We start from the raw sequence: 24,433 nt of genomic DNA, 5'->3' as shown, positions 1-24,433 counted from the left end.
GCCTCTTTAACAAATGTGGCAACACTTGGAACAGCAGTGCAGTCATCAGTTTTTCAAGTTTTTGATGCCCCGAGGGCCATTGATGGGAACACAAACCCAACTTTAGGTGCTGGGTCTTGCACCCACACAAAAGAGGAGTCCAACCCTTGGTGGAGAGTGAACCTGCCAGGTGTCTACAGGATCAGTTACATCAAAATCACAAATAGAGATTCCTCTTCTCTCAGGCTCAACGGTGCTGAGATCCTCATCGGCAACTCACCAGACAACAACGGCAACACCAACCCAAGGTGATCCTGCAGGAGATGATTGCGATTCCTCCTCTGTCTGTCTTGTTCATTCATCTTAATGATTTTGTTCAGGTCGATGTGATTGGTAGACGGATCATCTCTGTAACCCTGTAATAAGTTTCACTGTCTGGCTTTAGGTGTGCTGTCATCTCCTCCATCCCAGGTGGAGAGACCCACACCTTTCAGTGTAGAGGGATGGAAGGTCGATTTGTCAACGTGTACATTCATGGCTCAAAGAAATTTGTGATGTTATGTGAGGTTGAAGTGTACGGTGGTAAGTGATGAGCAGCTATCTGGTGTTATATCCAGAAGCAGTCTGACTTTAAAGGTCTAAGTGGGGATATGTAGATAACAAAGACTGATGAGTGTGACTGGTGTCCTGTCCCACATTTCTAGAAGAGGTCCCACCTCCACCCACCTTCACTGCTGTCGGGCAGAGGAACGTGACGGTGGTGGGTAAGAAGCTGTGCTGGTCGGACGCCCTGTTCTACTGCAGAGATTTCTACTGGGACCTGCTCACCATCCACAGCCTGCAGGAGCAGAGGGAGGTGGAGGAGGTGCTGGGTAACGCCCCCTTCCCGCTCACCAACCTCCTTTGGCTTGGACTGCGCAGGTACTCTGATATAGAATAGCAAAGATGAAGGTTCAGCTTCCAAAAACCATCTAGAAATGGAGAAACCTTCATTCCTAGATAGGTCAATATGGTTTCAGAGCATTTAAAAGGGAAACTTTCCAGCAAATCACAGCTTACCTTGTGATATTGTCTGAAAACACACACACAAACACACTGCTGTCTTATTCTTAATGTTTCTTTTATCATTTATGTAAATGACTGACAACAGGCTTCTACCTGAGTTGTTAATAAGGAACCTTTACTCTCAGTCTATATAAAAGGAGCAGAGTTACTTTATACTTATACGGTGCACTTTATATACTACATATATGTTATACTTTGCATCGCTGATGATTTTCTGTTGCTGCTGATTTTCTGTTGCTGCTGATTTTCTGTAGTGTGTTTGGTGTTGATCCATTGAGGATTTGCTGAGGAGTGGTTTGGTCTTAGTTCCTCCACACATTCACAAAGTTTCAAACTCACATTGGCAGGTTTGACTTGAATCGTCTCCAGTCAAGCTGTTTGATAAGATAAAAGTGTAATGACATCATTGTATTTCTGGTGGAGGTTTCTGCAGTCATGACTGTGATTTTTTTTGTTTGTTGTCGTCACGATGCCATTAAACTCCCTCTGTGCAGGCCTTCCTCCATTCTCAAAGAATAGAATAGAATAGAATCTTTATTGGGTCAAATCACACATGCAAACACGGCAATCGGAAATTTGTCTTGCGTGCCCCTCGTACACACACACACACTTTTTACAGAGGGGTCAGCGCAGAGCAGCCATGATACAGCGCCCTTGGAGCAGTGTTAGGGGTTCGGTGCCTTGCTCAATGGCACCTCGGCAGTGCCCTGGAGGCAAACTGGCAACTCTCCAGCTGCCAGTCCACTTTCTTGGTCCATACAGGACTCGAACCAGCGATTCTCCGGTTCCCAAGCTAATCCAGCTGTTGATGTGTCTGTATACATCCACTCCTAAACTATGTATAGCTGAAAGGTCTGTTATTTCATTCCATAGGTACCTGATGGATGGCAAGTGGTTCTGGATGTCCGGTGAGGCCCTGAGTTACACCCACTGGGAGGTAAACACCTCCACTTGGCAGCTCACCAGTCCCTGCGGTGGCATGAACCAAAATACCAACTTCCTGTGGCAGGATCAAGACTGTGGTGATCACGTTCACTTCATCTGTCTGACAGGTCAGGATCCAGTCTCATTTTCCTTCCTTTTATTCGTGGACTCAGTGCAATCCTGTTGTCTCCCATTTCAGATGATGACACTGTTTTACTTAAATGCCTTCATCAGATGGGCCAGACAGTTTACCTGTTTGTTGCAACACAATTACAAAATGTTTGACTCTTAAATTGTTCTGCTGCTGATTCCCATCACATCAGAAACCTTGTGTCACCCAAATATCAGCATCTGTAGTCTGTTTTTTTGTGCATGAGAGACAATTCCAGAGGGCCACAGTTCTTCATCCCTCCCTCTCTTTGTCGTCACAGATCCCCTGGAAGGTGTGAACAGAGTTGAGTTCTTCAGTACATACAGACATGTCGTGTGGAAGATCTGACTCAGGCTGCCTCCACTCAGAGTCAGCAGTCACTCTGTGTGAGTCGCTTGTAACTGTAAGCGTAGCTGTTGTAGGATAGCGCCCTCTGGAGCCAGGAGCACGTTATGGTTTGTCTTTGGTGTAGTGGAAACTGTAAGGATAAAGTCTCTCTTTATTCTGTCATTGATGTTTGATTGCTTCAATAGTTTTGTTAATCATTGATTTGACGTAATGTAGATCCTCTAGGGTTGGTCCATAAATCATGGGAACTGCTCTGTTCTACCAATGAATGTGAAACAAAGATAATTCTCAATACAATCATGGTTGAAAACATCCAGTCTTTTAGTCATTTTGTTCTCAAACATACAACGTCATTGTTGACTTTTCGCCACTGTAAGTATTTATATATTTGTAAATATGTTACAGTCGAGGAATTTCCACGTACATCATTTAAATTGTTGTTATTGTTTGCAGCTATGACCTCTTATCTGGTGAACCTCAAGGGGGCGCTTCAAACACCACAGGACTAAGAACTATGTTAAGATAAGATCAAGTTGCTTTTCCCGAGGTAAATTACTGAAACTGCTGTTTTATGTTACAGTTAGAACTAACTGGTTACATATAACCGAACATATCCCCCATTGTCATTCAATACAACTTAGTACGTCATCTGAATAGTCAGCCCAACCTCTGTTCTAACGCGCTGAAGAACATCATGCTGGTCGTCTTGGTGTGTAGCGAGATTTGATCCCCTCCAGGTGATCGAGATCACAGAGTACTGCGCTCAGCTGTGCGACTACCGCAAGAACCGCATGATGGCGATAGTTCCCGAACTATCGGTGATGGTGAACGTTGAAAGTCAGGTGACCGGGTCCAAATCCCAAAAGGTGCTGTCTCTACCCGGTTTGGACCCGGTCACCTGACTTTCAACGTTTTAATACAACTATCTTGGCGGTTAACGTTTCATATACTTTGGTTTTGAAGTTCGTAAATTGAATGAAGTTAAGTTCTGACTCCGTAAAAAGTTTTTAAAAGTAGACTTGTAATAAAGCACATAGTTCTCTATCCTTATCCGAGACCGTTGTGAGAGCGGAAGCCTTCTCCACCGTTTACGTTTTGTTTACGTGGTTTTTGAAGTTCATAAGTTTAATTTAGTTGTAAAGTTATGTCTCTGTATTTGTTTCAAAAGTAGACATGTGAATATTAATACGTAGTTGTTGCTGCGCATATTGATGACAATAAGTGCTTAATGAATCTTTTTCAGTTGATTGATTGATAATTACGTTTGAACTCAATAACGTCCATGAAATCAGCTTTTGTACTTTTGATCAGTAAACATTAAAATCAGGATCTTAATGGCCAAAACCAGTCGAACTTGACAGGTCCTGTCTAGTGTGAGTTGATTGCTCAGAATTGCTGAAGTGCTGCTGAGCAAGTCACTGAATCCTCGAATCACATGATGTGCTTGTGTTTATGCGTTGGTGTGACATGGATCAAGTTTAAATATCTTTGATTGGTAAATGAGCTACACCCTCATTTTAATGAGTCACATGCAAAAAAAATGACATCCTTTGCTAATGTTTGTAGCATTGTGACAGAAACACAAACAATTTCAATCCATTGTCTGAGCCTCAGACATGAGATTTCAGTGAGAGCATGCAGCCGAAAAAGACCTACAGAGAAGCATTTTGTGAGTATTCAGGCCCTGATGAACTTTTATCCACCAGTGTCTGCAGTGAATTTGCCTCCTTCTTCACAAACAAAATTCAGAAATTGGGAAAGCAGTCAGTGCCTCAATATCACCTACAGGATACGTTGTCTCTATGTCCACTTCACGACAATTTGAATACCATGACACAATTTTACCTGATCAAGCATGTAAAGTTGGAAGACATTATACAAAATTGGAAATCTTCCTCCTGCTGCCCTGATATTCTGCTGACAAGCTTTCTCAAAAATGTTTCAATTTGCATGGCTTCAGATCTTCTCTCTTATCTTCTCTCAGGTTTCTTCCCACAGGCCCTGAATACTGCCCTCGTCAAGCCACTCTTATAATAGAACAATCTAGACACTTCCCTAATGAACACAAGGCCCATATCAAACCTCCCATTGTGAAGTAAAATGATTGTAAAAGCTGGTTTTCAACAGCTGAATGACTTCCGGGCAATAAACATCTATTTAGATTTCTTCAGATCAGGATTTCTGCCACACCATAGCACTGAGACAGCTCTTGATAACATCTTCAATGACATCCACTTCAACACAGACAGTGGCAAAATTTCAGTCTTATTATTACTGGATCTCAGTGCTGGATTCCATACGGTTAACCACAATAGATTACTAGACCGAGTGAAAATTGACATAACCAGAGGACCAGGGGAGTATGGTTCAATACAAGTTATTGGATTTACCAGAGTTTTCTCGAGTCAAACATAGACAACACTGAAATAAATGTTTCTGAGCCAAGAACAATTAAAAGTAAGTGCTCAGCTTAATACAGTAATCTTAAAAAACACAAATCAAGCCAGAAAGAGACCTGAATTTCAACAGCCACATGAAGACAATCACACAGCCTAGTATCACCTACCGGCTATATCACAGATTAAAGCATATAGGTCTCAGCAGGATTTGCAGGACTTCCATGCAATGGCATGTAGCAACTAGTGGTCACATAAGATACCGATCAGTACCATTACCTTTGAACACAAGAACATCTCTGAAATTGTAAAAGTACATATTTCACAAACGTATATTTTTTTCATTAAACATTAAAACCAGGAGCTTAATGGCCAAAACAAATCAAACTTGACACGTATGTGAATTCCTCAGGATTGTTGTTGCTGTCGAGATGCATCCAGTGACCTCACATCCTAGGTTCAAGCCTCTAATCAGCAAGTCACTGAATCCTCCAATCACACGTGTCCAGCTGGCTGTGACCTCTGTGCTTGTGTCTCTGTGTTGGTTTTTGTTTTTCAGCGAGTTGTTGATGTTACGGTTCAGTGATAAGGAAATAGGTGTCCAGGAAGGACATGTATGAAGTTTAACTACCTTTGATTGGTAAATGAGCCACGTCCTCATTATAATGAGTCAAATGCAAATATATTTACATCCTTTGCGTATTTCTTAGCATCAAAACAGAAACAGACCAACTATTTCAGTCCATCGTGGAAGATTCTGACATAAGATTACAGTGAGAACATGCACCTGACAAAGACCTACAGAAGCGCATTTTGTAAGTATGATTTTTCGATTTTTGGAAAGCGGAAAATATGAATTAAAACAGCATTTCATCAGGCTTCAATCACATGTTTGATGTGTTTAGAGTCACTGCGTTAAATGATATTTCATTTCAAGGCCTGAAGTCACAGTTGAGAGAAGTCTCTAAAATTCTCCCAAAAATTCATTAATGCAACAACTAGGATGAAAAATTCCTCCATTTGGATATTTTGGGATATGTTCCTGAATCAAATATGCATTGTTAAGTTCAATTTGTAGTATTTATCTTTGTTGGTATATTTTCATATTCAGACGTTGTCCTCGAGTTTTGGCTCTTATCATTTTTGGCAGGTAAGATCCACTTGATTCATCTTTTGCAAAGGAATCCAAGATTATTATTACTTTTCCAATGGCACTCATTCCCAAGAAAAGTCAACTGTGATATGGTTAAAATCAAATGTCTGCCAAATCTTTCGACTCTAAGAAATGCTTTGCAAATTCCTGGACATCTTTTGTTCAATATTCTTTTGTTTTAAAAATTCTGTCTTGTCTGGCAAAGTATGCACACTTTTTTTTCTCACATTTCAGATGCCTCTTCAACAAATGTGGCAACACCTTGAATAGCAGTGCAGTCATCAGTGATCCTTGGTGGTGATGCTCAGAAGGTCATTGATGGGAACACAAACCCGGATTTCACCACTGGGTTCTGCACCCATACATCCTCTCAGGCCAACCTTTGGTGGAGACTACAGTGGAGTCTATAGGATCAGTTACCTCAAAATAACCAATAGAGTCAAATTTCCTGAGAGGCTCAACGCTGCTGAGATCCTCATCGGCAACTCAGCAGACAACAACGGCAACACCAACCCAAGGTGATCCTGCAGGAGATGATTGTGATTCCTCCTATGCCTGTCTTGTTCATTCATCTAATAATTGAGTTCAGATTGAAAAGTTTCACTCTCTGGCTTTAGGTGTGCTGTCATCGCCTCCATCCCATCTCGAGAGATCCACACCTTTCAGTATGGAGGGATGGAAGGTGGGTTTGTGTACGGAGGCAAGTGATGAGCAGCTATCTGATGTTACATCCAGAAGCAGTCTGACTTTAAAGTCCTAAGTGAGGATATGTAGATCAGTGTTCTTCAACCTGTGTGGTCAGGTGTGCCGTGGGCAATTATCCAACTTCTTTAATTAGTTTGCGAGCCGATCCGATCCGAGAAACAGACATTCGCAGCATTTCGAAGCACACTTTTGGTTGGTGGTGTGACTCAGGACTTTTTTACTGTAAACAATGTGCCTTGGCTCAAAAAAGGTTGAAAAACACTGATGCAGTCTGACTTTAAAGTCCTATGTGAGGATATGTAGATAACAAAGACTGAAGAGTGTGACTGGTGTCCTGTTGTCCACATTTCTAGAAGAGGTCCCACCCACCGTCACTGCTGTGGTGGGGCAGAGGAACGTGGCGGTTGTGGGTAAGAAGCTGTGCTGGTCGGACGCCCTGTTCTGCTGCAGAGATTTCTACTGGGACCTGCTCACCATCCGCGGCCTGCAAGAGCAGAGGGAGGTGGAGGAGGTGCTGGGCAACGGCTCCTTCCCGCTCACCAAACTCCTTTGGTTGGGACTGCGCAGGTACTCTGATATAGAATAGCAAGGATGAAGGTTCAGCTTCCAAAGATCCTCTAGACCAGTGGTTCCCAAACTTTTTCTGCAGGGCCTCCCTTTTGTAGATAAGAGTGTCTTCTGTTTTGGCTGTAGGTCTTGGTCCATGTAAGACCCTGGTCCACCAGTTGGTGACCTAGGCACTACGTACAATCCCAGCACAATTCCAGCTGTCAACGGTCGAGGGCAGGTCCATCACAGGGCACACACAGACACCAACAACACTCACTCTCACATTCACACCTATGGACAATTTGGAGTCACCGATTTAACCTACATGTCTTTGGACTGTGGGAGGACGCTGGAGTGCCCAGACACGCAGACAGGGGGAGAACATGCAAACAAAAATAATGTTATCTGGACGCTCATTCTCCTGCTGTGATACAAAGAAGTGTTGCCTCATTCATTTGCCTTGTCACGCACCCCCCTACAATAGCTCCGCTCCCCCCACTTTGAGAACCACTGATATAGACATGGAGAAACCTTAATATCTAGACAATTCCAGAGGGCCACAGTTCTTCATCCCTCCCTCTCTTTGTCGTCACAGATCCTCAGGAAGGTGTGAACAGAGTTGAGTTCTCAGGTTCATACAGAGGTAAATAAAGAGGAACTGACTGAGTCAGCAGACACTCTGTGTGATTCGCTTGTAGCTGAAAGCATAGCTGTAGTAGGATAGCGCCCTCTGGAGCCAGGAGCAAATAAAAAAAACTCTCTCTTTATTCTGTCATTGATGTTTGATTGCTTCCATATTTTATGATGATCATAGATTTGACATTATGTAGATCCTGTGGGATTTATCTTCTAGAAACCATGGGAACTGCTCTGTTCCACCAATGAATGTGAAACAAATATAATTGTCAATACAATCATGGTTGAAAACATTCATACTTTTAGTCCTCTTATTCACAAGCACAAACATTCATAAATGTATTTGTAAATACGTTACAGTGGAGAAATATCCACGTACAGCATTACACTTGTTGTTATTGTTTGTATAAATTTCCTCTTATCTGGTGAACCTCCAGGGGGTGCTTCAAATACCATAGGCGGCACCACAGGTTTTGAACTAAGTTAAGATAAGACAAAATTACTGAAACTGCTGTTTTATGTTACAGTTAGAACTAACGTGTGTTCCTGGTTACATATAACCGAACTTTTCCCCCAAAATCACTCAATAAAACTTATAACACAGACAACAAGGGAACGTTAACGTGGCCAAACATGACGAGACGAGCACCGACACAAATACAGAATCAATCGACTCCATCTGTGATCAACAGAGACGCCTTGTTGTCGTACCACACGGCTCTGTGAGTCAGATGTGTTATGAAGGAGTAACTCGCTATATCATCGTGTCATAGATGTGAAATTCGTGTTAAAGTCAACTAAAGAACAACGATAATGACCCTTTGTCCTCATTTTCAAACAAACCGTGTTGCTTTTTCAGCCACTACGTCATCTGAATAGTCATCTGAACAGCACTGATGAACATTATGCTGGTCGTCGTGGTGTGTAGCGAGATTTGGTCCCCTCCAGGTGATCGAGATCACTGAGTACCGCGCTCAACTGTGCGACTACCGAAAGAACCGCATGATGGCGATCGCTCCGAAACTGACAGTGATGGTGCGCGGTGCTGTAGCGACCCGATTTGGACCCGATTTTACGTCTTGACTTTCAACGTTTTAATATACGATATTATCTTGACGGTTTACGTTTCATATACGTTGGTTTTGAAGTTCGTAAGTTGCATTTAGTTATCAAGTTCTGACTCCATAAATAATGTTTAAAAGTAGACATGTAAATAATAATAGTTATTGCTGCCCATTTTGATTATTTTGATTATTGATTGAATGCTTGATGAATCTTTTTCAGTCGATTGATTGAATATTACATTTGAACTCAACAATGTCCTTGAAGTCAGCTTTTATACTTTTCATCAGTAAAGATATATTTCAGGATCGTATTGGCAAAAACAAGTCATACATGAAATATCCTAATCACATGTGTCCAGCTGGCCGTGACCTCAGATGTGCTTATGTCTATGTCTTGGTGTGTGTTTAAAATTATTGATGATAAGGTTCAGTGATAAGGACATTGGTGTCCAGGAGATGGGTCAAGTTTAAATACCTTTGATTGGTAAATGAGCTACACCCTCATTATAATGAGTCACATGCAAAAATATTTACATCATTTGCAAATGTACATAGCATCATGACATAAACAGACAAACAATTTCAATCCAGATTTCAGTGAGAGCATGCAGCTGACAAAGACCTACAGAGACTCATGTTGTGAGTATTTAGGCAGTGAATTTGCGTCTAGAAAATTAGGCAAGCAGTCAGTGCCTCCATATGACCTACAGCAGGGGTGTCAAACTCATTTAAGTTAGGGGCCACATTCGGCCCAATTTAGATTCAAGTGGGCCGGATTAGTAAAATCATAGCAAAATAACCTATAAATGGATGTAAATGGGCTACTTCCCTTTGTTTTAGTGCAAAGAAGTACATGTTCATATTGCAAATGTACTTTTATTTAACTGTCTTTTTACAAAACACATGGAAATTTCTTCAATCAGTGGTTCCCAAACTTTTTCTGCAGGCCTCCCTTCTGTAGACAGAAGGGAGGCCCCCAACATTGTAATTTATAAAACTGCAGCTTATTATTTAACAAAATAAGTAAGGTGACAAAAACCCTTAACAGTGGAATTATGAAACGTCCAACTGTGTAATACTGTGTGACTTAATTTCTAAATTAAGCTATTCTTTGCAAAAAAGAACACTTTTTATCAGCACATCTTTTCAGGTGTGGGCTTGAGCTTTGTGTGCTGCAGATCTTTTCAAATCGGGGTTGCAGCTGTCAGACTGACACTTTTCAATGTCCAGCTCCGACCCATATTTTGTGTTTATTGAGGCTCACGTAGGTAGGATGTAGCAAAGGAAGGAGTGTGGCCATGGCTGTCCTACCCAGCGGCTGGTAATCACTCATTCTCCTGCTTTGTTAATAATAATGATTAGTTAAATCCCTCACAACTGGGCTTGTAACGATAAACTAGCGGCTAGCCAAGCTAACGATGTAGAGCAGCTGATGAGCGCAAACTGTGAAGCATCGCCGATAAAAACAAACAAGAGATAAGGATACAAATATATGAAGCACTAATGTTATCTGGACGCTCATTCTCCGGCTGCAATATGAAGAAGTATGGCCTCATTCTTTTGCCTGAGGCAATACTTATTTGGGGAACAGCTCCTCTTCCCATCGCGCATGGCAAAAGCATATCAGAGGATCTATCCTCGGAAAAAATCACCTTCGTTTAGCGTTGATCTGGTGGTGGTGGATGTATACAAACTTTATACTTATACTGTGCACTTTATATGCTACATATATGTTATACTTTGCATCTCTGCTGATTTTCTGTTGCTGCTGATTTTCTGTAGAGTTTTTGGTGTTGATCCATTGAGGATTTGCTGAGGAGTGGTTTGGTCTTAGTTCCTCCACACATTCACAAAGTTACAAAGTCAAATTGGCAGGTTTGCCTTGAATCTTCTCCAGTCAAGCTATTTGATAAGATTAAAGCGCAATGACATCACTGTATTTCTGGTGGAGGTTTCTGCAGTCATGAAAATGTGATTTTTTTCGTCACGATCCCATTTAACTCCCTCTGTGCAGGCCTTCCTCCATTCTCAAAGAATAGAATAGAATAATTTCACACGTGCAAACACGGCAATCTGAAATGTGTCTTGTGTGCCCCTCATACATTCCATTCCATTCCATTACGAGCATTTGGCAGACGCTTTTACATAAGCGACTTACATAACATTACCACCCTTCGCAGAGGGGGGAGCAATTGAGGGTTCGGTGCCTTGCTCAGGGGCTCGAACTGGCGACCCTCCGGTTCTAGCTCTTCCCACTGAGCTACTGCCTCCCTGCACACACACACACACACACACACACACACACACACACACACACACACACACACACACACACACACACACACACACACACACACACACACACACACACACACACACACACACACACACACACACACACACACTTTTTATAGAGGGGTCAGCGCAGGGCAGCCATGATAAGTCGCCTGTGGAGCAGTGTTAGGGGTTCGGTGGCTGGCTCAAAGCCACCTCAGCAGTGCCCTGGAGGCAAACTGGCAACTCTTCAGCTGCCAGTCTTCTTTCTTGGTCGATACAGGACTCGAACCGGCGACTCTAAGCTTCCCAAGCTGAGTCCCTATGAACTGAGCTACTGCCGCCCCCAAAGATAACTCACTCTCATTATTTTGATATTGGTGCCATTTATATCACCACTGCACCACTAGGCAACTATCTGGTTGGTTTACAACAGGCCATTAAAGAGGCAATAATAATCAAACAGAAGCTACAATCCATAAGCTCTAGTTGTGACAGTTGAAGAACCTGCGTCTTCATGGGAATCTTCTGCAGTTTATACCCAAGACCTCGATTTGTCTTAATCCAGCTGCCATTGTGTTTGTATACATCAGTGGCTCAGTGGGTAGAGCTTCTGCTTGGGAACCGGAGGGTTGCCGGTAACTGTAAAGTAAGTCGCTTTGGATAAAAGCGTCTGCCAAATGATCGTAATGTAATGTAATGTAATGTAATCTAACGCTGATGTGGAAACGCTGCATTTTAATTGCGAGCCGTGACTTCGCGGGTGGGTCACTGAATCGACATGCGTTGTGGGTATGGACAATGTATGCGTAAAAGCTCTTTGCTCTTGTGGGCCACATAAAATGACGAGGCGGGCCTTGAGTTTGACACCTGTGACCTACAGGATACGTTTTGTCCCCCTGTCCACTTAACAGCAATTTAAATACTATGACAAAACTTTATCTTATCAAGCATGTAAAGTTGGGAGACATTATACAACATCTGAAACCCTCCTACTGCTTTGATATTCTTCAGACAGGCTTTCTCAAAAAAAAATTATTTGCATGGCCTCAGATCTTCTCTCTTCTCTTCTCTCAGGTTTCTTCCCACAGGCCCTGAATACTGCCCTCATCAAGCCACTCTTATAAAAGAACAATCTAGACACTTCCCTAATAAACAAAACCCATATCAAACCTCCGATTGTGAAGTAATATGATTGTAAAAGCTGTTTTTCAACAGCTGAATGACTTCCTGGCAATATACAACTGTTTTAATTTCTTCAGATCAGGATTTCTGCCACACCATAGCACTGAGACAGCTCTTGATAACATCTTTAATGACATCCACTTCAACACAGACAGTGGTCCAATACAACCACTGAGTAAATGCATTGAATAACATCAGTGATTGGATTTGCCAGAATTTTCTTCAGTCAAACAAAGACAAAACTGAAATAATTGCTTTTGAGCCAAGGAAGAACGAGTACAAGTTAGCACTCAGGTTCAAACAGTAATGTTAAAAACCACAAACCAAGCCAGAAATCCAGGTGTTGTCATAAACTCAGACAACTCAGTAGACTCAGCCTACTATCACCTACCAGATAACACAGATTAAAAGACCTATGTCTCAGCAGGACTTGCAGGAATGCCATGCATTGACATGTATCAACTAGTGGTCACATAAGATACTGATCAGTACTATTACCGCTGAACACAACAACTCTGAAATTTACAAGTGTATAATTGACAAATGTATATCTTTCAGTAAACATTGAAATCAGGAGCTTAAAGGCAAAAACAAGGTTTGTGAATTCCTCAGGATTGCTGTTGCTGTGAGGATGCATCCAGTGACCTCACATCCTAGGTTCAAGCTTCTAATCAAGTCACTGAATCCTCCAATCACACGTGTCCAGATGGCTGTGACCCCTGTGCTTGTGTCTCTGTGTTGATTTTTCTTTTTAAGCGAGTTGTTGATGTTATGGTTCAGTGATAAGGAAATAGATGTCCAGGAGGGGCATGGATCAAGTTTAAATACCTTTGATTGGTAAATGAGCTACGTCTTCATTGAAATCATTCAAATGCAAAAATATTTACATCCTTTGCGAAGGTTTGTAGCATCAAAACAGAAGCAGACAAACTATTTCAGTCCATTGTCTTAATCTCTGTCATGAGAGTTCAGTGAGAACATGCAGCCGACAAAGACCTCCAGAGATGCATTTTGTGAGTATGATATTCCCATTTTATGAAAGCTAAATATGAATTTAAGGAGTATTTAATCAGGACATTTTGTACTACAGTCACATGTTTAATGAGTTTAGCACCAACAAGTTTAATGAGATTTCATTCCACGGCTGGTAGTCAGTCACAAAATTATTCTTTTTTCCACTATGTTACTGAGTGAAAAATGCATTTTTGATTTTAATTTGTAGTGTTTATCTGCCAAACATTCTTGGTATATTTTCATTCTCAGGCGTTGTCTTCCAGTTATGGCTCTTATCATATTTAACAGGTAAGATCTGTTTGTTTATTTGTAGGATCCCCATGAGCTGTGCTATAAAGCTCAGCTCGTCTTCTGGTTCACATCTAAATACAAACAGTAAACATTAGATACTTTAACTTAAGATCCACCTGATTCAAAAGTATTTGTATTTATTTTTCCAAAGTCACACATTCCGAATAAATGTCAACTGGACATCTTTTGTTTAATATTCTAGTGTTTAAAAAATCTGTCATGTTAGTAAAGTATGGACACTAATGTTTATTTTCTCTCATTCAAGCCGCCTCTTTAACAAATGTGGCAACACTTGGAACAGCAGTGCAGTCATCAGTCTATGATGGTTTTGATGCTCCGAGGGCCATTGATGGGAACACAAACCCAACTTTAGGTGCTGGGTCCTGCTCCCACTTACTAATGGAGTCCAACCCTTGGTGGAGAGTGCACCTGCCAGGTGTCTACAGGATCAGTTACATCAAAATCACCAATAGAGATGAATTTACCGCAAGGATCAACGGTGCTGAGATCCTCATCGGCAACTCACCAGACAACGACGGCAACACCAACCCAAGGTGATCCTGCAGGAGGTGATTGTGATCCCTCCTCTGTCTGTCTTGTTCATTCATCTTAATAATTAAATTCAGGTTGATGTGATTGTTAGACGGATCATCTCTGTAACCCTACAAAAAGTTTCACTCTCTGGCTTTAGGTGTACTGTCATCTCCTTTATCCCAGCTGGAGAGACCCACACCTTTCAGTGTGGAGGGATGGAAGGTCGGTTTGTTAACGTGTACATTCATGGCTCTGGGAAAGTTTTGACGTTGTGTGAGGTTGAAGTGTACGGTGGTAAGTGATGAGCAGCTATCTGATGTTACATCCAGAAGCAGTCTGACTTTAGAAGAATCAGAATCAGAATCACTTTATTTGCCAATTAAGTTTGCACTTAAGAGGAATTTGCTGTGGTTCTGGGTCCTAAGTGAGGATATGTAGATAACAAAGACTGAAGAGTGTGACTGGTGTCCTATTGTCCACATTTCTAGAAGAGGTCCCACCTCCACCCACCTTCACTGCTGTGGTGGGGCAGAGGAACGTGACGGTGGTGGGTAAGAAGCTGTGCTGGTCGGACGCCCTGTTCTACTGCAGAGATTTCTACGGGGACCTGCTCACCATCCACAGCCTGCAGGAGCAGAGGGAGGTGGAGGAGGTGCTGGGTAACGTCCCCTTCCCGCTCACCAACCCCCTTTGGCTGGGACTGCGCAGGTACTCTGATATAGAATAGCAAAGATGAAGGTTCAGCTTCCAAAAACCATCCAGACATGGAGAAACCTTCATTCCTAGATAGGTCAAGTTAGATTCAGACCATTTAAAAGGGAAACTTTCCAGCAAATCAGTTTACCTAGTGACATTGTCTGAAAACACACACACAAACACACTGCTGTCTTATTCTTAATGTTTCTTTTACCATTTATGTAAATGACTGACAACAGGCTTCTACCTGAGTTGTTAATAAGGAACCTTTACTCTCAGTCTATATAAAAGGAGCAGCTTTACTTTATACTTATACTGTGCACTTTATATGCTACATATATGTTATACTTTGCATCTCTGCTGATTTTCTGTTGCTGCTGATTTTCTGTAGAGTTTTTGGTGTTGATCCATTGAGGATTTGCTGAGGAGTGGTTTGGTCTTAGTTCCTCCACACATTCACAAAGTTACAAAGTCAAATTGGCAGGTTTGCCTTGAATCTTCTCCAGTCAAGCTATTTGATAAGATTAAAGCGCAATGACATCACTGTATTTCTGGTGGAGGTTTCTGCAGTCATGAAAATGTGATTTTTTTCGTCACGATCCCATTTAACTCCCTCTGTGCAGGCCTTCCTCCATTCTCAAAGAATAGAATAGAATAATTTCACACGTGCAAACACGGCAATCTGAAATGTGTCTTGTGTGCCCCTCATACATTCCATTCCATTCCATTACGAGCATTTGGCAGATGCTTTTACATAAGCGACTTACATAACATTACCACCCTTCGCAGAGGGGGGAGCAATTGAGGGTTCGGTGCCTTGCTCAGGGGCTCGAACTGGCGACCCTCCGGTTCTAGCTCTTCCCACTGAGCTACTGCCTCCCTGCACACACACACACACACACACACACACACACACACACACACACACACACACACACACACACACACACACACACACACACACACACACACACACACACACACACACACACACACACACACACACACACTTTTTATAGAGGGGTCAGCGCAGGGCAGCCATGATAAGTCGCCTGTGGAGCAGTGTTAGGGGTTCGGTGGCTGGCTCAAAGCCACCTCAGCAGTGCCCTGGAGGCAAACTGGCAACTCTTCAGCTGCCAGTCTTCTTTCTTGGTCGATACAGGACTCGAACCGGCGACTCTACGCTTCCCAAGCTGAGTCCCTATGAACTGAGCTACTGCCGCCCCCAAAGATAACTCACTCTCATTATTTTGATATTGGTGCCATTTATATCACCACTGCACCACTAGGCAACTATCTGGTTGGTTTACAACAGGCCATTAAAGAGGCAATAATAATCAAACAGAAGCTACAATCCATAAGCTCTAGTTGTGACAGTTGAAGAACCTGCGTCTTCATGGGAATCTTCTGCAGTTTATACCCAAGACCTCGATTTGTCTTAATCCAGCTGCCGATGTGTTTGTATACATCCACACCTACACTATTTATAGCTCAAAGGTCTGTTATTCCATTCCATAGGTACCTGATGGACGGCAAGTGGTTCTGGATGTCCGGTGAGGCCCTGAGTTACGCTTACTGGGAGAAAAACACCTCCACTTGGCAGGTCACCAGTCCCTGCATTGGCATGAACCAAAATACCAACTTCCTGTGGCAGGATCAAGACTGTGGTGATCACGTTCACTTCATCTGTCTGACAGGTCAGGATCCAGTCTCATCTTCCTTCCTTTTATTCGTGGACTCAGTGCAATCCTGCTGTCTCCCATTTCAGATGATGACACTGTTTTACTTAACTGCATTCATCAGATGGGTCAGACAGTTTACCTGCAACAAAATTACAAAATGTTTGACTCTTAAATTGTGCTGCTGCTGATTCCCATCACATCAGAAACCTTGTGTCACCCAAATATCAGCGTCTGTAGTCTGTTTTTTGTGCATGAGAGACAATTCCAGAGGGCCATAGTTCTTTATCCCTCCCCCTCTTTGTCGTCACAGATGCTCAGGAAGGTGTGAACAGAGTTGAGTTCTTCAGTTCCTACAGACGTAACGTGTGGAGGATCTGACTCAGGCTGCCGCCATTCAGAGTCAGCAGTCACTCTGTGTGAGTCGCTTGTAACTGTAAGCGTAGCTGTGGTAGGATAGCGCCCTCTGGAGCCAGGAGCATGTTATGGTTTGTCTTTGGTGTAGTGAAAACTGTAAGGATAAACTCTCTCTTTATTCTGTCATTGATGTTTGATTGCTTCAATAGTTTTGTTGACCATGGATTTGACATAATGTAGATCCTGTGGGATTGGTCTTCTAAAAATCATGGGAACTGCTCTGTTCTACCAATGAATGTGAAACAAAGATAATTCTCAATACAATCATGGTTGAAAACATCCAGTATTTAAGTCCTTTTGTTCGCAAACATACAACGTAATTTTTGCTGACTTTTCGCCGCTGTAAGTATTCATATATTTGTAAATACGTTACAATCGAGGAATTTCCAGGTACATCATTCAAATTGTTGTCATTGTTTGCAGCTTTGACCTCTTATCTGGTTTACCTCCAGGGGGCGCTTCAAACACCACAGGCGATACCACAGGTTAAGAACTAAGAGAGAGATTTCAGATTTCAGATACTTTTATTGTCATATTACATGCAATTCACGATCAAATCACATGCAATTGAAATTTGTCTTGCACCCCCTCTTACATATAACACACACAAACACATGCAGTACAGAGGGGGTGCAGGGCAGCCATTATACGGCGCCCATGGAGCAGTTGGGGGTTCGGTGCCTTGCTCACGTGCACCTCGGCAGTGCCCTGGAGGCAAACTGGCAACTCACCAGCTACCAGTCCACTTACTTGGTCCATACGGGACTCGAACCGGCGACCCTCCGGTTCCCAAGCTGAATCCCTATGGACTGAGCTACTGCCGCCCCAGTTACAGTTAGAACTAACGTGTGTTCCTGGTTACATATAACCGAACATTTCCCCCAAAGTCATTCAATAAAACTTATAACACAGACAACAAGGGAACGTTAACGTGGCCAAACATGACGAGACGAGCACCGACAGAAATACAGAATTGATCGATTCCATCTGAGATCAACAGAGACGCCTTGTTGTCGTACCACACGGCTCTGTGAGTCAGATGTGTCATGAAGGAGTAACTCGCTATATCATCGTATCATATATGTTTAATTCGTGTTAAAGTCAAAGGCGATGACGTTTGTCTTCAACCAGAAACCAACCAAGTTGGTTTTTCAGTCTGCACATCATCTGAATAGTCAGCACAACCTCTTTTCTAACGCGCTGATGAACATCATGCTGGTCGTCGTGGTGTGGAGCGAGATTTGATCCCATCCAGGTGATCGAGACCACAGAGTACAGCGCACAGCTATGCAACTACCGCAAACCGCATGATGGCGATCGCTCCCGAACTATCGGTGATGGTGAACGGTGCTGTCGCGACCCGATTTGGACCCGGTCACCTGACTTTCGACTTTTTAATACATCTACAATACTATCTTGACGGTTTACGTTTCATATACTTTGGTTTTGAAGTTCGTAAGTTGAATGAAGTTAAGTTCTGACTCCGTAAATAATGTTATAAAATATATATTAAGTAGACTTTTAATCAAGCACATAGTTCTCTATACTTATCCGAGACCGTTGCGAGAACCTTCTCTACCGTTTACATTTGATTTACGTGGTTTTTGAAGTCCATAAGTTTCATTCAGTTATAAAGTGATGTCTCTGTTTATGTTTCAAAGTAGACATGTGAATATTAATACGTAATTATTGCTGCGCATATTGATGATGATGAGTGCTTATAATCGTTTTCAGTTGATTTACACTTGAACTCAATAACGTCCATGAAACCAGCTTTTCTACTTTTGATCAGTAAGCATGAACTTCAGGATCACAATAAAGTTATTGATGATACGCTTCAGTGATGAGCACATTGGTGTCAAGGGGGGACATGGATCAAGTCAAATACCTTTCATTGGTAAATGAGCTACACCCTCATTATAATGAGTCACATGCAAAATTATTAACATCCTTTGCGAATATTCTTAGCATCAAAACAGAAGCAGACACACCATTTCAGTCCATTGTCTCAGACTTACGTTTTCAATGAGAACATGCAGCCGACACAGAACTACAGAGACGCATTTTGTGAGTATGATTTTCCCATTTTTAGAAAGCTAAATAAGAATTTAAGGAGTACTTAATCTGAACATTTTGTACGAAAGTTTGTTTGAAATGTTTGATGATTTTAGAGCCAACAAGTTAAATGAGTTTTCATTCTAAGGCTGGAAGTCAGAGTTATGAGAAGTCTAAAAATCCCCCAAAAGTCTATTAATAGAACAACAAGGATGAAAATTTCTCAAATTAGATATTTTCTGATATGGGCCCTCATGAAATATGCAGTTTTATTTTAATTTGTAGTGTTTATCTTTCAAACTTTGTTGGTATATTTTCATACAAGAAAATCCCAATTTATTGTTGTTTTTTCCAAGGTACTGCATTTCCCAATTAAAGAAACTGTGCTATGATTAAAATCAAATGTCTGGGAAATCTTCAGACTCTAAAGAAATGCAGATTTCCTGGAAAACTTTTGTTCAATATTCTAGTGTTTTAAAAAATCTGTGTTGTCTGGAGAAGTATGCACACTTAATGTTTGTTTTCTCACATTCCAGTAACTTCTTTAACAAATTCGCTGTACATTCAACAGTGGCTTTTGGTGATGCTCAGAGGGCCATTGATGGGAGCACAAGCCCACCTTACGAAGCTGGGATCTGCACCTACACAGACGGTGTCCAACCCTTGATGGATAGTGAGCCTGCCAGGTGTCTACTGGATCAGTTACATCAAAATCACCAATATAGATGCCACTTCAGAGACTCAACAGTGCTGAGATCCTCATCTGCAACTCGGCAGACAACGACGGCAACACCAACCCAAGGTGATCCTGCAGGAGATGATTGTGATCCCTCCTCTGTCTTGTTCATTCATCTAAATAATTGAGTTCAGGTTGATGTGATCGGTAGACGGATTATCTCTGTAACCCTGTAATAAGTTTCACTCTCTGGCTTTAGGTGTGCTGTCATCTCCTCCATCCTAGCTGGAGAGACCCACACCTGTCAGTGTGAAGGGATGGAAGGTCGGTTTGTCAACGTGTACCCTCCCGCCATTCAGCAAGTTGTGTCTTTGTGTGAGGTTGAAGTGTACAGTGGTAAGTGATGATCTGATGTTACTGTACATTCAGAAGCAGTCCTAAGTAAGGATATGTAAATAACAAAGACTAAAGTGTGTGACTGGTGTCCTGTTGTCCACATTTCTAGAACAGGACTCACCTCAACATCACCATCACTGCTGTGATGAGGCAGAGGAAGGCGACGGTGGTGGGTGGTGGGTAAGAAGCTGTGCTGGTCGGATGCCCTGTCCTACTGCAGAGATTTCAATTGGGATCACTCACCATCCACAGCAAGCAGGAGCAGAGGAAGGTGGAGCAGGTGCTGGGTAACGCTTCGGCTGGTACTGCGGTCCCAGGTACTCTGATATAGAATAGCAAGGATGAAGGTTCAGCTTCCAAAGATCATCTAGACATGGAGAAACCTTCATTCCTAGATAGGGCAAGTTGAAAAATTTGAAATGGAAACTTTCCACCAAATCAGAGTTTACCCTAGAGAGGCATTGTCTGAAAACACACAAACACACTACTGTTGCATTCCCAAATCTTCTTATATCATACATGTAAATAACTAGCAACAGTCTCCTTCCTGGTATGTTAGGGTGGGATTAGGAACCTTCACTCTCAGTCCATATGAAATGAAAAGGTCTACTTTACACTTATACTCTTTGCACCACTCATTGACATCACTGTATTTTAGATGCCTGTTTCTGCAGTCATGAAAATTTGTTTTCAAGCTGGAACCAGGCTGGTGCTCACTTTGGGACATCTTGTGATTCCTTATTCTCGACTGATAAGTGGCTTTTGCTGGAGCAGAGCTAGCACGCAGCGTCTGGCTTGAGTTGTCATCATGATGTCATTAAAGATGTAGTTTTAAGAGAAGACACAGGGCAAGCTGGGTGTAAGCAGCCCTGGTTAGGAAACGTCAGGGCAATAATAATCAGACAGAAGTTACAATCCACAACCTCTAGTTGTGACAAACTGTCATGTTGACAGGAAGAACCTGCGTCTTCATGGGAATCTGCTGCAGTTTATACCCAAGACCTCGATTTGTCTTCATCAAGCTGCTGATGTGTTTGTATACATCCACACCTACACTATTTATAGCTCAAAGGTCCGGTATTCCATTCCATAGGTACCTGATGGACAGCAAGTGGTTCTGGACGTCCAGTAAGTCCCTGAGTTACACCAACTGGGAGGTAAAAACCTCCAGTTGGCAGTTGACCAGTTTATTCTGTCCTTGATCAAGCCATTGAAACTGCTCTGTTCTACCAATGAATGTGCACCAAATATTATTATGAATACGATCATGTTTTTCACACACACACACACACACACACACACACACACACACACACAAGGCCATCAAGAAAACTCCTTCCAAGCGCTCCTTGTGACACGAAAGTTAATCAAGCACATAGTTCTCAAGACTTACCTGAGACCGCAGCAAGAGCGGAAGTATTCTCTACGGTTTACGTTTCATTTACGTGGTTTTTGAAGTTCATAAGTTTAATTAAGTTGTGCCTCTGTTTATGTTTAAAAGTAGACATGTGAATAAAATAAGTAGATACTGCTGCGCATGTTGATGATGATAAGTGCTTAAATTAATCTTTTTCAGTTGATTGATTGATTATTACATTTGAACTCAATAACGCTGTTGAAACCAGCTTTTGTACTTTTGTTCAGTAAACATGAAAATCAGGAGCTTTATGGCCAAAACAACACACACTTGATGTCCTAAGTGTGAGTTGATTTTTTTCAGAATTGCTTAAGTGCTCCTGAGCAAGACAATGAAACCTCCAATCACACAGCAGTTCATGACCTCTGATGTGCTTGTGTCTCTTTGTTGGTTTGTGTTTAAAAAGAGTTATTGACAATACGGTTCAGTGATAAGGAAATTGGTATCGGGGATGGATCAAGTTTAAATATCTTTCATTGGTAAATGAGCTACACCCTCATCATAATGAGTCACATGCAAAATGTACATCATTACGTCATAGTATCATGACAGGAACAGACAAACTATTTCAGTCTATCGTCTGAGCCTCTGACATGAGATTTCAGTGAGAACATGCAACCAACAAAGACCTAAAGAAATGCATTTTAAGTATGATGGCTCTTGTTAACATCCACTTCAACATGCTGCATTCCATACGGTCGGCCACAAAAGATTACTAGACGGACTGGAAACCAAATGTACATAACCAGAGGACCAGGGGACTATGGTCCAATACAACCACTGAGTAAATGCATTGAATACATCAGTGGTTGGATGTGGCAAGATTTCAGGTTGCCCACTAATTATCTTATTTTAAAAGGATGTACATTGATATCAGGAGCTTATTGGCCAAAATGTCTCAAACTTGACAGGTATGATAATTCCTCAGGGTTGCTGTTGCTGTCAGGATGCTTCCAGTGACCTCACATCCTAGGTTCAAGCCTCTAATCAGCATATCCCTCAATCCTCCAATCACACGTGTCCAGATGGCTGTGACCTCTGTGCTTGTGTCTCTGTGTTGGATTTTGTTTTTAAGCGAGTTGTTGATGTTACAGTTCAGTGATAAGGAAATTGGTGTCCAGAAGGGACATGGATCAAGTTTAAATACCTTTGATTGGTAAATGAGCTACGTCCTCATTATAATGAGTCAGATGCAAAAATATTTACATCCTTTGCGAAGGTTTGTAGCATCAAAACAGAAGCAGACAAACTATTTCCGTCCATCATCGGAGCCTCTGACATGAGAGTTCAGTGAGAACATGCAGCCGACAAAGACCTCCAGAGACGCATTTTGTGAGTATGATATTATATAAAAATCACCCATATAGCCATCAATGCAACAACACGGATAGAGATAGAACCAAAAAAATTGTTCCACTATGTTCCTAAGTGAAAAATGCAGTTTTGGTTTTAATTTGTAGTGTTTATCTTTTAAACATTCTTGGTATATTTTCATTCTCAGGCGTTGTCTCCCAGTTATGGCTCTTATCATATTTAGCAGGTAAGATTTGTTTGTTTATTTGTAGGATCCCCATGAGCTGTGCTATAAAGCTCAGCTTGTCTTCTGGTTCACATTACATACTTTAATTTAACCTTATTCTTCTTTTGCAACAACAATCAAAAGTATTTGTCCTTTCCTTTCCAAAGTCACACATTCCAAATAAATGATTAATATTCTAGTGTTTCAAAAATCTGTCATGTCAGGAAAGTATGGACACTAATGTTTTCTCACATTCCAGCTGCCTCTCTAACAAATGTGGCAACACTTGGAACAGCAGTGCAGTCAACAATCTTTGGTGGTCTTGATGCTCCGAGGGCCATTGATGGGAACACAAACCCGACTTACTCGTTCTGCACCCACACACAAGCAGAGTCCAACCCTTGGTGGAGAGTGACTCTGCCAGGTGTCTACAGGATCAGTTACATCAAAATCACCAATAGAAATGATGTTCCTGAGAGGCTTGACAACGCTGAGATCCTCATCGGCAACACACCAGACAACAACGGCAACATCAACCCAAGGTGATCCTGCAGGAGATGATTGTGATTCCTCCTCTGTCGGTCTTGTTCATTCATCTTAATAATTGAGTTCAGGTTGATGTGATTGGTAGATGGATCATCTCTGTAACCCTGTAATAAGTTTCACTCTATGGCTTTAGGTGTGCTATCATCTCCTCCATCCCAGGTGGAGAGACCCACACCTTTCAGTGTGGAGGGATGGAAGGTCGATTTGTCAACGTGTACCTTCCTGGCTCTGGGAAATATTTGACGTTGTGTGAGGTTGAAGTGTACAGTGGTAAGTGATGAGCAGCTATCTGATGTTACATTCAGAAGCAGTCTGACTTTAAGGTCCTAAGTGAGGATATGTAGATAACAAAGACTGATGAGTGTGACTGGTGTCCTGTTCCACATTTCTAGAAGAGGTCCCACCTCCACCCACCTTCACTGCTGTGGTGGGGCAGAGGAACGTGGTGGTGGTGGGTAAGAAGCTGTGCTGGTCGGACGCCCTGTTCTACTGCAGAGATTTCTACTGGGACCTGCTCACCATCCACAGCCTGCAGGAGCAGAGGGAGGTGGAGGAGGTGTTGACTGACGCCTCCTTCCCGCTCACCAACCTCCTTTGGCTGGGACTGCGCAGGTACTCTGATATAGAATAGCAAAGATGAAGGTTCAGCTTCCAAAAACCATCCAGACATGGAGAAACCTTCATTCCTAGATAGGTCAAGTTAGATCCAGACCATTTAAAAGGGAAACTTTCCAGCAAATCAGTTTACCTAGTGACATTGTCTG

The 24,433-nt window shown here is 42.2% G+C and overlaps 1 long non-coding RNA gene across 1 annotated transcript; it reads left to right on the top strand.

The window, feature by feature from the left end:
• Positions 1–22,872: 22,872 nt before the first annotated feature.
• LOC142999304 (uncharacterized) lies at positions 22,873–23,662 on the top strand. The gene is made up of 3 exons (XR_012963302.1): positions 22,873–22,936; positions 23,106–23,144; positions 23,383–23,662. It is a non-coding gene; the product is annotated as an uncharacterized LOC142999304 (long non-coding RNA).
• The last annotated feature ends 771 nt before the right edge of the window (positions 23,663–24,433 follow it).

The sequence above is a fragment of the Genypterus blacodes genome, unplaced genomic scaffold (genome assembly GCF_046128005.1).
Source record: "Genypterus blacodes isolate CSIRO-AG114 ecotype Tasmania unplaced genomic scaffold, CSIRO-AGI_Gbla_v1 ptg000043l_1, whole genome shotgun sequence".
NCBI classification, from domain to species: Eukaryota; Metazoa; Chordata; class Actinopteri; order Ophidiiformes; family Ophidiidae; genus Genypterus; species Genypterus blacodes.
Note: the sequence above shows the minus strand (reverse complement) of the source record. Positions and strands in the feature narration are given on the sequence as shown.